Here is a 16,127-nt window from a genome sequence, read left to right on the forward strand (position 1 = left end):
ATCGTATGTCTCAGGCACCAATACGCAAAGACGACGATGTTCTTAACTGTGAATCCGTTTGTATCCACTAATATGTGACAAATGTTTAAAAAAGAAACACTTTCGTAGCAAAACTGTAAACTATTCCTTGCCGTAGGATTCGCTAGAACCACAAGCAAAACACCACAAGCCAGTGCCTTTTTTTCCATGGAGTGACGCCTTCATTGTTGTAATTTGATGCGTACCAGTTATCGCCTACATCCTTGTAAGCTGAGTAACCTCTACCAGAAGATAGATGTACTACGGCCAGGGAACACTATTTTCAACCTAGAATACATTTCCAAATCCATCTGCGTAACTTCGTTGATGGGCAAAAATCGTAACATCGAGAAGGAGTTGTGCGACATAAACGAAAGTTGATAAGCGTGCTTTTACATCTGGAAGATGATTTCTACTCAGATCTCGTGCCAGTCACATAAGAGTGGTCCTAGCAGCGCCACTACGAGAATGCAAGTCAAGTTTGCTTTAAATACACTCTGTTAACGGTCGACAGCGATAGTTAACTTTGAGAAAGGGCGTGGTGAGTTGATGATAGTAAAAAATACCTTAAGGCGACAAAGACGTCATTATCAACACCTCACTCAGTTTTCAATGAGAAGCTGGATATTCCTAGTGCGGTACTGCAAAAAGACTTGGCAGGAATTTAGCCAGTGAACATAATGGCTGGCAGCGGTGGTCACGAAGATGTACTGTCACAAGAAGAACAGGCACTAGACCTCCACGTGCCACTACCGAGAGTTTAAACCGTCGAGTTTGGCGTTTGGCTCGGCTGCATCGTAATGCATTTGCAGCAGAAATTTCAGCACCAGTTACGAATCGGTTACTTCAAAGACAGCTTAGAGCCAGACGCCCTGTAGTGTACATTCCACTGACCCCACACCGCCATCAGACACATCAGTGGTACATGGAAATGAGTGTTTGGCGTCATTGGCCGGGAGGTCCCCTACTGGGCAGGTCCGGCCTCCTTGGTGCAGGTCTTATTACATTCGACGACACACTGGGCGACCTGTGGGCATGAAATGATGATGAAGGCAACACAACACCCAGTCCCTGAGCGGAGAAAATCCCCGACCCAGCCGGGAATCGAACCCAGGCCCCTTAGGACGGCAGACCCTCACGCTGACCATTCAGCTATCGGGGCGGACATACATCAGTGTTGACAAGCGAGTACTCACTGGAGGTCAACATGGAGATCTCTTGCGTTTTCTCATGTACGCTGGTTCTGCCTCGGTGCCAATGATGGTCGTGTGTTGATCAGAAGGAGCCAGTTGAGGGCCTGCAGAAAACCTGTCTGCTTGGTAGACACACTGGCCTTATATCTGGAGTTATGAACTGGGGTGCGATTTTGTATAAGAGCAGGAGCACTCTCGCGGTTATCCCACACATCATGACTGAAAATTTGTACGTCAGTCTGGGGATTCGATCTGTCGTGCTGCCATTCATATACATCATCATACCAGGAGGCGTTTTCCAACAGGGTAGCACTCGCTCACATACCGCTGTTGTAACTCAACATGTAATACAGAGTGCCGACAAATTCGGACGACAACTCCAGTGTCATACACAATCAGCATTAAGCGTCCCTGTACTGACCGACCAAATGCAACAGGGACGGAACACGATCTCAAAAACTGTCATCCGGCATCTGTTCATCACGTGTGCCTGCTTGTATTAATCATTATGGCGGCTACAGCGTTTATTAATGTAACAGTATTTCACATTTGCAATGGCCTCAATTGCACTTACATTAAACTATTATTTTGCAATATTAATCATTTAAATATGTTACCTAGACATCTATATCTACATGATTACTCTGCAATTCACATTTAAGTGCTTGGCAGAGGGCTCATCGAACCACAATCATACTCTCTCTCTACCATTCCACCCCCGAACAGCGCGCGGGAAAAACCAACACCTAAACCTTTCTGTTCGAGCTCTGATTTCTCTTATTTTATTTTGATGATCATTCCTACCTATGTAGGTTGGGCTCAACAAAATATTTTCGCATTCGGAAGAGAAAGTTGGTGACTGAAATTTCGTAAATAGATCTCGCCGCGACGAAAAAAGTCTTTGCTTTAATGACTTACATCCCAACTCGCGTATCATATCTGCCACGCTCTCTCCCCTATTACGTGATAATACAAAACGAGTTTCCCTTTTTTGCACCCTTTCGATGTCCTCCGTCAATCCCACCTGGTAAGGATCCCACACCGCGTAGCAATATTCTAACACAGGACGAACGAGTGTAGTGTAAGCTGTCTCTTTAGTGGACTTGTTGCATCATCTAAGTGTCCTGCCAATGAAACGCAACCTTTGGCTCGCCTTCCCCACAATATTATCTATGTGGTTTTTCCAACTGAAGTTGTTCGTAATTGTAAGACCCAGGTACTCAGTTGAATTGACAGCCTTGAGAATTGTAATATTTATCGAGTAATCGAATTCCAACGTATTTCTTTTGCAACTCATGTGGATCACCTCACACTTTTCGTTATTTAGCGTCAACTGCCACCTGCCACACCATACAGCAATCTTTTCTCAATCGCTTTGAAATTGATACTGAAACTGATGACCTTACTAGACGGTAGATTACAGCATCATCTGCGAACAACCTAAGAGAACTCTTCAGATTGTCACCCAGGTCATTTATATAGACCAGGAACAGCAGAGGTCCCAGGACGCTTTCCTGGGGAACACCTGATATCACTTCAGTTTTACTCGATGATTTGCCGTCTATTACTACGAACTGCTACCTTCCTGACAGGAAATCACGGATCCAGTCGCACAAGTGAGACGATACCCCATAGGCCCGCAGCTTGATTAGAAGTCGCTTGTGAGGAAAGGTGTCAAAAGCTTTCCGGAAATCTAGAAATACGGAATCAACTTGAGATGTCCTGTCGATAGCGGCCATTACTTCGTGCGAATAAAGAGCTAGCTGCTTTGCACAAGAACGAAGTTTTCTGAAACCTTGCTGATTACGTATCAATAGATCTTTCCCTTCGAGGTGATTCATAATGTTTGAATACAGTATATGCTCCAAAACCCTACTGCAAACCGACGTATTCCCGAAATATTATTACTCAACGTTAATAATTTTTGGTGTAGCAGGATTTTTCGTCACTGTGTATGTTAAGTTACTTCAGTGCTTCGCGGTCGTCACTTCTACCCCACCCCGTACGTGGCTGTTGTAGTTGATGCTGGTATGTGTCCATTGTCACCATAAAAACAGCGATAGTTGCCAAACCTGTAGACGTTCAACGATTTTCTGTGGTGTTGGTCACGTATCCTGCCTCCTATTTAGCTGGGAAGGGCGACAGCGCCCTTCTCGAAAGGAAACAGCGAAGTATCGCCTACGGAGCCAGCATTCTTGCTCCATAAATTTAAACTGTGTCCTGGTCGGGGTAAAGTGGAGCGAGGTGGGTGGTAGGACGCCATGAGGGGAGAAGAGATTCGCCGGTATGGGGCACGCCGGGGGGCGGCATCCCTCCGCGAATGAATTATCTTCGGCCTCAGCAGCCACGATAAATGCCATCCTTAACCGCATCACAGAAAGTTGCCGCTTGAAATATTAGCTGGAAAATAAATTTAAGATTACGGGCCTCGAGGGTAAATAGCATTTTTCCCCCTCTCCCTGGAGCATTAATGCGGCCGTGGGCGGCGGTCAGCGTTATCTGCGTGGGCGGCGGCGGCCCGTGAGGCGGCATCTCCAGTCCCCGGTCCAGGTCCGGCGCTTGTTTACGCCGGTCCCACGCTCCAATGGATGGCGTCCGCGATATGCAAATACGGGGACACGGGCCGGCATAGCCAGGCTGCAGCTGGCCACCACCACACGGCCTGGAGTACGCCGCGGTGAGTCGCCGTACGTAAAGAGGCGAGTAAGCTGTGGGATGGTCGCCAGTCCTCTATCCGCGAGATCTGTAAATGCGTATCTCCACGTTTAGACAGACATCCCCAGAGCCTTAGGTAAAAGTAGGAGATCAAGCACACAGTGCTCCTGCACACTTGGAAAGTCAAGGCGCTAACTAGCCCGGTCAACAAAGATCAAAAAAAGTTAACTATGGGAAATTTTTTCGATAATATTTCTTTGTTGACTCTACTAAACCTGTCCTTTGTACGAGGTAGTGCTGAAAAGTAGCGGCTCCCAACTTTTTATGCGAAAACTGTTAAAGTTTTTAAGGAAAAGATACTTAATTGACAATATATATATATATATTCGAACTTGACGTGTGTCCGAGAGAATTATGTAGACATGAACAATATATATTTGTTCATGTCTACATATTTGTTTCAAATTACAGTAACTATAGTGACAAACACAATTTTTCTCAACGAGAGGCGACTTTGTTGACATCGGCCTTTTTTGACGGAGCCACTGTAATTAGGCTGTTCCGGTTTTTATGTTGGTAACGCCATGTAGCGCTCTATATGAAAATCACTGACTGTGCTGTGTCCAGTCTGTGGCTGGTTGGACTCATTGTTGGAATATTCGCTTGTGTAGTGTTTGGCTGTTGGATGTGAACAGCGCGTAGCGTTGGGCAGTTGGAGGTGAGAGAGATGCCAGACTTTTGAGAGGTTACTATAAGCGGACGATCTTGACGTGTGTCCGAGAGAAAAAGGAAATTTGTTAAGATGGAGGTCATGAATTGTTATATATACGATGACTTTTGAACATTATTAAGGTAAATACATTGTTTGTTCTCCGTCAAAATCTTTCATATGCTAACTATGCCTATCGGTAGTTAGTGCCTTCAAAGTTACAATCCTTTATTTAGCTGGCAGTATTGGCGCTCGCTGTATTGCAGTAGTTTGAGTAACGAAGATATTTGGGAGGTAGGTGATTCATGAAAGGTATAGGTTATTAATAGTCAGGACCATTCTTTTGTGGGGATTAGTCGAAACAAGACCCCGGGAGTAGACAACATTCCATTAGAACTACTGACAGCCTTGGGAGAGCCAGGCCTAACAAAACTCTACTATCTAGTGAGCAAGATGTATGAGCCGAAATACATCAGACTTCAAGAAGAATATAATAATTCCAATCGCAAAGAAAGCAGGTGTAGACATATGTGAATATTACCGAACCATCAGTTTAATAAGCCATGGCTGCAAAATACTAACGCGAATTCTTTACAGATGGATGGGAAAACTGCTAGAAGCCGACCTCGGGGAAGATCAGTTTGGATTCCATAGAAATGGTGGAACACGGGAGGCAATACTGACCTTACGACTTATCTCAGAAAACAGATTAAGGAAAGGCAAACCTACGTTTCTAGCATTTGTAGACTTAGAGAAAGCTTTTGTCAGTGTTGACTGGAATACTCTCTTTCAAATTCTGAAGGTGGCAGGGGTAAAATACAGCGAGCGAAAGGCTATTTACGCCGCGCGGGATTCTCCGAGCGGTCTAGGGCGCTGCAGTCATGGACTGTGCGGCTGGTCCCGGCGGAGGTTCGAGTCCTCCCTCGGACATGGGTGTGTGTGTTTGTCCATAGTATAATATAGGTTAGGTAGTGTGTAAGCTTAGGGACTAATGACCTTAACAGTTAAGTCCCATCACATTTCACATACACATTTGAAAGGCTATTTACAATTTGTACAGAAACCAAATGGCAGTTATAAGGGTCGAGGGGCATGAAAGGGAAGCAGTGGTTGGGAAAGGAGTGAGACAGGGTTGTAGCCTATCCCCGATGTTATTCAATCTGTATATCGAGCAAGCAGTGAAGGAAACAAAAGAAAAATTCGGGCTGGGAATTAAAATCTATGGAGAAGAAATAAAAACTTTGAGGTTTGCCGATGACATTGTAATTCTGTCAGAGACAGCAAAGGACCTGGAAGAGCAGCTGAACGGAATGGACAGTGTCTTGAAAGGAGGATATAAGATGAACATCAACAAAAGCAAAACGAGGATAATGGAATGTAGTGGAATTAAATAGGGTGATGCTGCGGGAATAAGATAAGGAAATGAGACACTTAAAGTAGTAGATGAGATTTGCTATTTGGATAGCAAAATAACTGATGATGGTCGGAGTAGAGAGGATATAAAATGTAGACTGGCAATGGCAAGGAAAGCATTTCTGAAGAAGAGAAATTTGTTAACATCGAGTATAGATTTAAGTGTCAGGAAGTCGTTTATGAAAGTATTTGTATGGAGTGTAGGCATGTATGGAAGTGAAACGTGGACGATAAATAGTTTGGACAAGAAGAGAATAGAAGCTTTCGAAATGTGGTGCTACATAAGAATGCTGAAGATTAGATAGGTAGATCACATAACTAATGAGGAGGTATTGAACAGAATTGGGAACAAGAGAAATTTGTGGCACAACTTGACTAGAAGAAGGGATCGCTTGGTAGGGCATATTCTGAGGCATCAAGGGATCACCAATTTAGTATTGGAGGGCAGCGCGGAGGGTAAAAATTGTAGAGGGAGACTGGGAGATGAATAAACTAAACAGATTCAGAAGGATGTAGGTTGCAGTAGGTACTTGGAGATGATGAACATTGCACATGATAGAGTGGCATGGAGAGCTGCATCAAACCAGTCTCTGGACTGAAGACCACAACAACAACATTGAAAGTCAGACTGCGTTGCGTTGAAAATATTGTGTGTCAGTTTAGTGATGATCAGAGTAAGTAAAGAGAGAAATGTCTGAGTACGTTCAGTTTAGCTCAGCTGTTCGAAAATCAAATAACGTATGAGGTTTTCCAGCACTGTCATTTTTAATTTTTTCTAAGGGGATGTTTCACCACAACCTCACATCCGCTTGCACCGTTTGACCACTATGAAAGTTAAGTACTCCGAGTTGTCCCTTAAAATTTTGAAACACAAGAAAATCGGACGTGGTCAAGTAGGAAAACGCCATGGTGGAATGGAAACTGCGACACGGTATGCTGCTGCTTCATGATAATGCACATTCCCGTATCGCAAATGTCGTAACGCAGAAGTTACGACAACACAAGTGGGAAACCCTCGAGCACCCAGCCTATACTCCTGAACTCCATGTACTCCTGATCTCTCCAGATGCGATTATGACGCCTTAAGTCAATAAAAAGAAGGCCCCGACTGGTAGACGATTCCCGTGGGGTGAGGGTATGTAGCAGACACAAGTGGACTTCTTCGTACATGGTGTTTCATCAAATGGGTATATTCAACCTGGTGCGTAAGTGATTGCCTCAGGCCACATGACGATTTTGCCTCATCGGCATACAGATTACGAACTGTTAGGCATTCGAACATGAATTTTTTGATAGCCTCTTACAATTATGTTACACCCCGCCATGTTACGCGCTACAACCCGGAGCCCTCTAGCGGCAGAAGACTGCAACTTCCGAAGCGGGGGAAGACGCATGACATGTAATATGCAACAGGTAATGAGAACAGAATAAAATATTCGCAGGTATTAATTTTCAGCACGCTTTCGTACATCCAGTATTACAGGCCAGCACTACGGAAGTACACATAACCTGTTATCACAAGTGCTGGCAAAAATCTGTCCGAAAACAAGGAGTCACGGCCACGTTCTTTTTGAACCTGAAGCGATAAGCCCCAAAGTGCAACAATTGGCATACCGGACAAAGAAATTAGTAATTTCCAGGCGACGTCAAGCTAATAACGTGTAACACCACCTGTAGCTGTGATATGACATCGTTTTGGCGAGGAAGAGAGTGTACAGGCTTCTTCAGGTATCTCATATCCCACAGAAACTATTTCCTTACGATTAGGTCCTGAGAAAATACCAGCTTGCGGAGATGTTGACTGCTGCGTTTCAATTGTTTACAAATCTTCGCCGATATTTTCAGCGAGATTAATACGTTCGGCGTCCCGCGCCGCTGACGGTGGTAACTCGGGGAATGGCAGGTGTTCGACGTCACGGCTAGCATGTTCTGACTATGGGCGCCGTGCAGCCTATGTTTTGTTTACTGTGCAGGTCGGACTTGCCTCAGTCCGTGCTCGGGCGCTCTGCAGTGAACGTTGGACAAAAAGTAGAATGAGAGTGTCGTGGTGTAATACAAGAAGACACACACATCCTCGCTTACAACTGGACAAAAAATGTTAATTGTCATGGAGATGAAGCGGAGAGTATGGAATGCTAAGAACATTGCATACATTCCTTGTCAGATAATCTCAAAATGTTCACTGAGAAAAAAAAAATTTATTAACACGTAGTGAAAATTCTATAATAAACTTATAATATCGAGTATTGCATATTTATGCAAAGCATGCAGTGGACGAAGATAATGAAAGACAAGACAAAATACGAAGGGCACATATTTTAATTTATACTTATTAAAAATTTAACTTGAACAGGAAATAATTCCCTCTTACGTCCACGCCTGTCCTGAGACTTGTCTATAAAAATAAAATTTGTGTGTAATCACTCTGAAAATAATTTCTTTATCGGTAAAGAACGATAAATTGGTAACAAGTGCCCTTTCATGCACAAGTATTATCACAGAATGGTGGAGAGATACAGAAAGCGGCCCGCGGTGGAAGAGGGGTTCTAGGCGCTTCAGTCTGGAACCGCGCGACTGCTACGGTCGCAGGTTCGAATCCTGCCTTGGGCATGGATGTGTGTGATGTCCTTAGGTTAGTTAGGTTTCAGTAGTTCTAAGTTCTAGGGGACTGATGACCTAAGATGTTAAGTCACATAGTGCTCAGAGCCATTTGAACCATTTTATATAAACAAACAGCTAAATCGCAGCCAACTTTCACTACAGAGTGCCCGGGCACGGAATGAGGCAAATCTGATCCGCACAGTAAACCAAACATAGGCTAGACGGCTCGGATAGCCAAAACAGGCTAGGCGTGGCATCTGCCATCTGCCGTTCCCCGAGCCACCACTCCTGGCGGAGCGGGGACACCGAACGTGTTAAAAACGGGTGATTTAGCGGAGCAGTCGACGGATTAGAGAGCGCCTAAATGTTCGTCAAATCACGAATGTATGCGTGCAGCCGTGGAAATATGACTTTCCTCATCTTGGAAGACGGCAATGACTACTACATACTCGTCACTAAGATGTAGAGGAACGACCAACACATAGTCGCAGAGCATGTCAAAATGAACATCCTGGTTAATGTTCTGAATGAGTGAATGACTAGTTTTTTGCGCAGGTGTGCTGATTTATGGACTTTGGCGCTTACTGCTTCAGACTCGTAAAGCACGTGGCCTTCACACCCCCTTTTCTTGGAATGAGTTTTTGCCAACACTTGCAAAGTCTGCGAATAGAAACTGTGGTATCGTCCACAGATCGCGGTGCCACACAAACTCGGCAACGCGAATCGATACCACAGACATTAGCCAAGGTTCGCTGCAATCTACGACAACCAATGGGAGCCAATCCAAAATTTATGACCCCCTCCCTCTCTGAGCATTCCAGAACCCTCGCTGTGTCGAGCATGCAAGATACCTGTCCAGTTAGAGACCTCAGCTATAGCAGTCAGCATCATCGTGAGGGACAGTGAGAGTTGTTAAAGTTTCCGGTGAAATGTGCTTTCGTAAATGCTGCACTTTGTACTGCAAGAGAACAGTTTGTTAAAAAGTGCATGAAGTGATACTTATCCAGTCGATGACAGTTTTTAATTACCCAGTACTCCTATGGCAAAGAAATGAGTCTAAGTTAAGTAAATCTTTTATTCATTTATTTAATAAAGTCAACCAATATTTTATCTGTCCTAGTTTGATGAGCCTCTTCCGAAAGCAATCAAAGAACTCACAGTTTTGGCCGGAGGAATATAGTTTCATCTGAGGGGCAACAGAAACCGCCCAACGAAGAATCACAAAACTATATGTGGCCACTCCACATGTTCCACACACTCGGGGTTAACAACCTCGTTGTCCTAGCAGTGCAGTCGACACCTTGCCTCACTTGAAATGAAACAAATACGTGCCTCGTCTGACCGTACTACACGTCCCTAGTAAGCTACTGTTCAATTTCCTGCAGCTTTGCGTGTCTCTGTGAACAACGGCCTTTTGCGAGGTAACCGACTCCAAATCCTCATTGTACGCAGCTGCCTTCTGAAGGTTCGCTAAAAAACTGGTTAAGATGGATCTGTATCCACTGATGGCAGCAATTCTCGCCGTCCTTGATGCCTATTGTCATTGAGAAGGCATGACACTACCCTCCATTCCCTGTCCGTGTTTACGCTGTGTCACATAGCTGCGAATGGAATGACATTCCATGTGGACATGGTGGTCAGATCACACTGCTAAACCAACAGATCCGTCAGCTTCTTTCACGGTGCGGTCAGCGTCAGGTCCAAACCTGATATCTATCTTCTGCCATTCTGTCACGGATTTGCGTCGACCGACCCAGCTTACTGCACTGATTACAAACAACCGACTGATAGTTCACACCACTTCGCTTCCATGAGTTACGTCTGCACAGTCGTACCATTTCCATATCATGTAGAGCGTTCCAAAATGACCAGTGTATTCTTTAATGGAGTGACGAGTATTTTGTTTGACGATCTTAATACCTTAACAATAGTGGCATGATGCTCCTAGATGTTGTTGTTGTGGTCTTCAGTCCTGAGACTGGTGTGATGCAGCTCTCCATGATACTCTATCCTGTGCAAGCTTCTTCATCTCCCAGTACCTACTGCAACCTACATCCTTCTGAATCTGCTTAGTGTATTCATCTCTTGGTCTCCCTCTACGATTTTTACCCTCCACGCAGCCCTCCAATGTTAAATTTGTGATCCCTTGATGCCTCAAAACATGTCCTACCAACCGATCCCTTCTTCTAGTCAAGTTGTGCCACAAACTTCTCTTCTCCCCAATCCTATTCAACACCTCCTCATTAGTTACGTGATCTACCCACCTTATCTTCAGCATTCTTCTGTAGCACCACATTTCGAAAACTTCTATTCTCTTCTTGTCCAAACTAGTTATCGTCCATGTTTCTCTTCCATACATGTCTACACTCCATACAAATACTGTCAGAAACGACTTCCTGACACTTAAATCTGTACTTGATGTTAACAAATTTCTCCTCTTCAGAAACGATTTCTTTGCCATTGCCAGTCTACATTTTATATCCTCTCTACTTCGACCTTCATCAGTTATTTTACTCCCTAAATAGCAAACTCCTTTACTACTTTAAGTGTCTCATTTCCTAATCTAATTCCCTCAGCATCACCCGATTTAATTTGACTACATTCTATTATCCTCGTTTTGCTTTTGTTGATGTTCATCTTATATCCTCCTTTCAAGACACTGTCCATTCCGTTCAACTGCTCTTCCACGTCCTTTGCTGTCTCTGACAGAATTACAATGTCATCTGCGAACTTCAAAGTTTTGACTTCTTCTCTATGAATTTTAATACCTACTCCGAAATTTTCTTTTGTTTCCTTTACTGCTTGCTCAATATACAGATTGAATAACATCGGGGAGAGGCGACAACCCTGTCTCACTCCTTTCCCAACCACTGCTTCTCTTTCATGCCCCTCGACTCTTACAACTGCCATCTGGTTTCTGTACAAATTGTAAATAGCCTTTCGCTCCCTGTATTTTACCCCTGCCACCTTCAGAATTTGGAAGAGAGTAATCCAGTTAACTTTGTCAAAAGCTTTCTCTATGTCTACAAATGCTAGAAACGTAGGTTTGCCTTTTCTTAATCTTTCTTCTAAGATAAGTCGTAAGGTTAGTATTGCCTCAACGTGTTCCAACATTTCTACGGAATCCAAACTGATCTTCCCCGAGGTCCGCTTCTACCAGTTTTTCCAATCGTCTGTAAAGAATTCGCGTTACTATTTTGCAGCTGTGACTTACTAAACAGAAAGTTCGGTAATTTTCACATCTGTCAACACCTGCTTTCTTTGGGATTGGAATTATTATATTCTTCTTGAAGTCTGAGGGTATTTCGCCTGTCTCATACATCTTGCTCACCAGATGGTAGAGTTTTGTCATGACTGGCTCTCCCAAGGCCATCAGTAGTTCTAATGGAATGTTGTCTACTCCGGGGGCCTTGTTTCGACTCAGGTCTTTCAGTGCTCTGTCAAACTCTTCACGCAGTATCTTATCTCCCATTTCGTCTTCATCTACATCCTCTTCCATTTCCATAATATTGTCCTCAAGTACATCGCCCTTGTATAAACCCTCTATATACTCCTTCCACATTTCTGCCTTCCCTTCTTTGCTTAGAACTGGGTTGCCATCTGAGCTCTTGATATTCATACAAGTGGTTCTCTTCTCTCCAAAGGTCTCTTTAATTTTCCTGTAGGCAGTATCTATCTTACCCCTATTGAGACAAGCCTCTACATCCTTACATTTGTCCTCTAGCCATCCCTGCTTAGCCATTTTGCACTTCCTGTCGATCTCATTTTTGAGACGTTTGTATTCCTTTTTGCGTGCTTCATTTACTGCATTTTTATATTTTCTCCTTTCATCAATTAAATTGAATATTTCTTCTGTTACCCAAGGATTTCTATTAGCCCTCGTCTTTTTACCTCTTGATCGTCTGCTGCCTTCACTACTTCATCCCTCAGAGCTACCCATTCTTCTTCTACTGTATTTCTTTCCCCCATTCCTGTCAATTGTTCCCTTATGCTCTCCCTGAAACTCTCTACAACCTCTGGTTCTTTCAGTTTATCCAGGTCCCATCTCCTTAAATTGCCACATTTTTGTAGTTTCTTCAGTTTTAATCTACAGGTCATAACCAATAGATTGTGGTCAGAGTCCACATCTGCCCCTGGAAATGTCTTACAATTTAAAACCTGGTTCCTAAATCTCTGTCTTACCATTATATAACCTATCTGATACCTTTTAGTATCTCCAGGATTCTTCCAGGTATACAACCTTCTTTTATGATTCTTGAACCAAGTGTTAGCTATGTTTAAGTTATGCTCTGTGCAAAATTCTACAAGGCGGCTTCCTCTTTCATTTCTTCCCCCCAGTCCATATTCACCTACTATGTTTCCTTCTCTCCCTTTTCCTACTGACGAATTCCAGTCACCCATGACTATTAAATTTTCGTCTTCCTTCACTACCTGAATAATTTCTTTTATCTCGTCATACATTTCATCTATTTCTGCATAATCTGCACAGCTAGTTGGCATATAAATTTGTACTACTGTAGTAGGCATGGGCTTTGTGTCTATCTTGGCGACAATAATGCGTTCACTATGCTGTTTGTAGGTCCATGGTTCCTAGATTGGTTCAAAATAAATAATGGCACTTGAACAGGGTAGTCCGTAAGCCCAAAAAGTGTCGATGTGTATAGATATTTCCCAAACTTACAGCATGTGGCTCTTATCATTCGGAAAGTAGTATATATGGAATGAAATGAAATTGTATGATTGAAGGGTCTTTTCAAGCCTCAATCATCGATGATGTGGGCTGACGCATGAATGGGAATGCGATCGAGGAGGAAGGAGATGATATGTGAGTTTGACTGGCGAGTTAACAAACCACACTTCTATAAACGGAATTTTGTTGCACTAAAATATTACCTGACTATATTTTGAGATTACGTACAGTGATATTCGAAATATCCGCCCATATCTGCATGCTTCTCTGTCGATAAACGACAAAAACTCAATTTTAACTCACGGCTATCACACTAATAATATTACACTTAGAACAGTGTATGAACTCACTATAAAGGATCAAAGAAGATTCAGCCACCTAACTGTAATACAGACCTGAGAAGAGAGACAACAACTGCAGAAATAATGCCAATTATAAAAATAGATCCACCATAATGTCCAAAAGTATAACAGCTGAAGGAATTACACTCAAGAAGCTACAACTGAAACTAAAATAGAACAGAATTATACTGACAAGAGCAATATAATTGTGATCATGAATGAAAGTAGTATATGGACATAACATAAGATTGTCTGAAGAATACAACGCCAAGATTACCAGTGAGTCAACGGCAAGACACACCAGAAACATTCAACAAACACCGAAAAACATTAAAAACAATTCACCAAAAGTGACGTAAGAAGAGTGACTGGGAAACATCTTAAGGCACCGGCTCTAAACCAATAAGAAGCGTAAAATATAATTAAAGTTATAAAGCTGAACCTGAAACCAAAACAAGTTAATTATGAAAGATGTGGTACAACTGCAACAAAAATTTTTCAGGTAAAACAAGGTACTTCTTTTGTAGATGCTTCCAGGTCATCAAAAAGTCAAAGCCTGAAATAAGTTCTTCATTGAAACTTTGTGTATTTCTGCTGTCATGGACACTGCATATAAAGGAGAGGCGAGTGTGGGCTCTTCATGAAAGTGGTAAGAGAAGCAAAGGAATTCCCCATAGTAAAATTAAACCAGATGATGTGCAGGGAGTTAATGAACACACAGAACACTTTCCTACAATAGAATCTCAGTATTCAAGAAAGTCATAAAACGACTGTACTTATTCCGCAGGCTAAGTATAGGATACAAAGAATTACGGACGTTGGCTGTGAGTGGCCTTTGATTTACATCAACAGGATAGGTAGAATTTGTGCCAGAGGGGGATTCGAACCCATGTTTCCTGCTTACTAGGCAGAGGCGCTGACCACTGCGCCATGCGGACACACTGGGCATCGCAGCTGCACGGGGACCCTAGTACCCTAGCACGCCTGACGTAAGATTTAAATTCTGAGCCTATCCACAATATACTAATGTAGTACCCCTTGCCCACTGTCCTCATTACTCGTGGCATTTCGCCGATTTCTGTAAGAGTTCGAGCACGGTGTGCATCTGCGCTGAACAGATGACTGGCCATCCTCGCCTCACTTATATGTATGGGGTGTCTGCTCTTTTGGACATGTCCGAAAGAATAGACATCTCATATATATAAAATGTGCAGCCTGTACGATCCCGCCTTCTACAAACCTAAAAAGGATCAACGTCAAAAGTGTGTGAGTTATGAGGAGGCAAAGAGCAATGTAGAAGAGAAAGCACTGGAGACAAAGGATAATGAACACACTGTAATGAAAAATGAATTCAGTCAAGCAAGAATTGCTTACAAAGAAAAACTTAAAGGAGTCAAGAGATCTATCTGTTCAACATTTGGATGACAATCTGTCTCAAAAATGGCTCTAAGCACTATGGGACTTAACATCTGAGGTAATCAGCCCCTAGATTTAGAACTACTTAAACCGTACTAACCTAAGGATATCACACATATCCATGCCCGAGGCACGATTCGAACCTGCTACCGTAGCAGCCACGTGGTTCCAGACTGAAGCGCCTAGAACCGCTCGGCCACCGCGGGCGGCTACAATCTGTCTTACCAATACCTTCGAGTGAAGTCTGTCAGATGCACTGCAGTCAAACTCTGTACATGGAATTTCACTATCTATGAACTTTCTTCCGTAGTCAAATGATGCATTCTGCTGTGCTTTAACTGAACTAAACAGAAAGAGAGGCAGCTCAGAAACCGGTACAGACATCTTGAAATCTACTAAATAGTTTCGACCGGATATAAAACACATTTCCTTCTTCTCTGAGACCTGTGATGTCAGAACAGGAATCAGGACACAGCTGCGTTGTTGCTGTGCTTAGTTCAAACAACATACTTAGACATCACAGTACACAAGTTTCCCGAACCTGGTCACATTTTTATAGACGTGGACAGCATACACCGGACAACTGAAAGAGCGAAGGAACATGTACCTTTTTACACTATACAGGACTGCCTAAACGTATTCAGACGTACAAGTTGGAAAAGGGTCTGCAGCAAGGGAAGTTCACCCTATGCAGTACACGAAATACGCATAATTCAAGTATGTGTCTAAACCTTCAGCAACTATCATTAAAAACAGAAACACAGTCAGTCAAGGAAATGAAGTTAACTGGGTAAAAGTGATACGTTTTCCCTGCCAGAAGTGATCGAGTACAATTACAATAACTTATCAGATTATAAAGAAATGCATACATTTGTTAAATGACATCCTTTAAATATAACAAATACTGTATTACAGGTTCTTCATCCTATGAATCTGCCAGTAAGTTAAAAGAAAAGCAGGTGCCTGATAGAGTTGTGAATAGCGGGAGACATTATTGAGGCATTTCACTCTCCGAGTAAGTCCCTCCCTCTTCATCAACAGCCAAGGACACTGCTCCAATGACAGGTATAAAAGACGAAAAAATGTTATAA

The sequence above is a fragment of the Schistocerca piceifrons genome, chromosome 1 (assembly GCF_021461385.2).
Source record: "Schistocerca piceifrons isolate TAMUIC-IGC-003096 chromosome 1, iqSchPice1.1, whole genome shotgun sequence".
Taxonomy (NCBI): Eukaryota; Metazoa; Arthropoda; class Insecta; order Orthoptera; family Acrididae; genus Schistocerca; species Schistocerca piceifrons.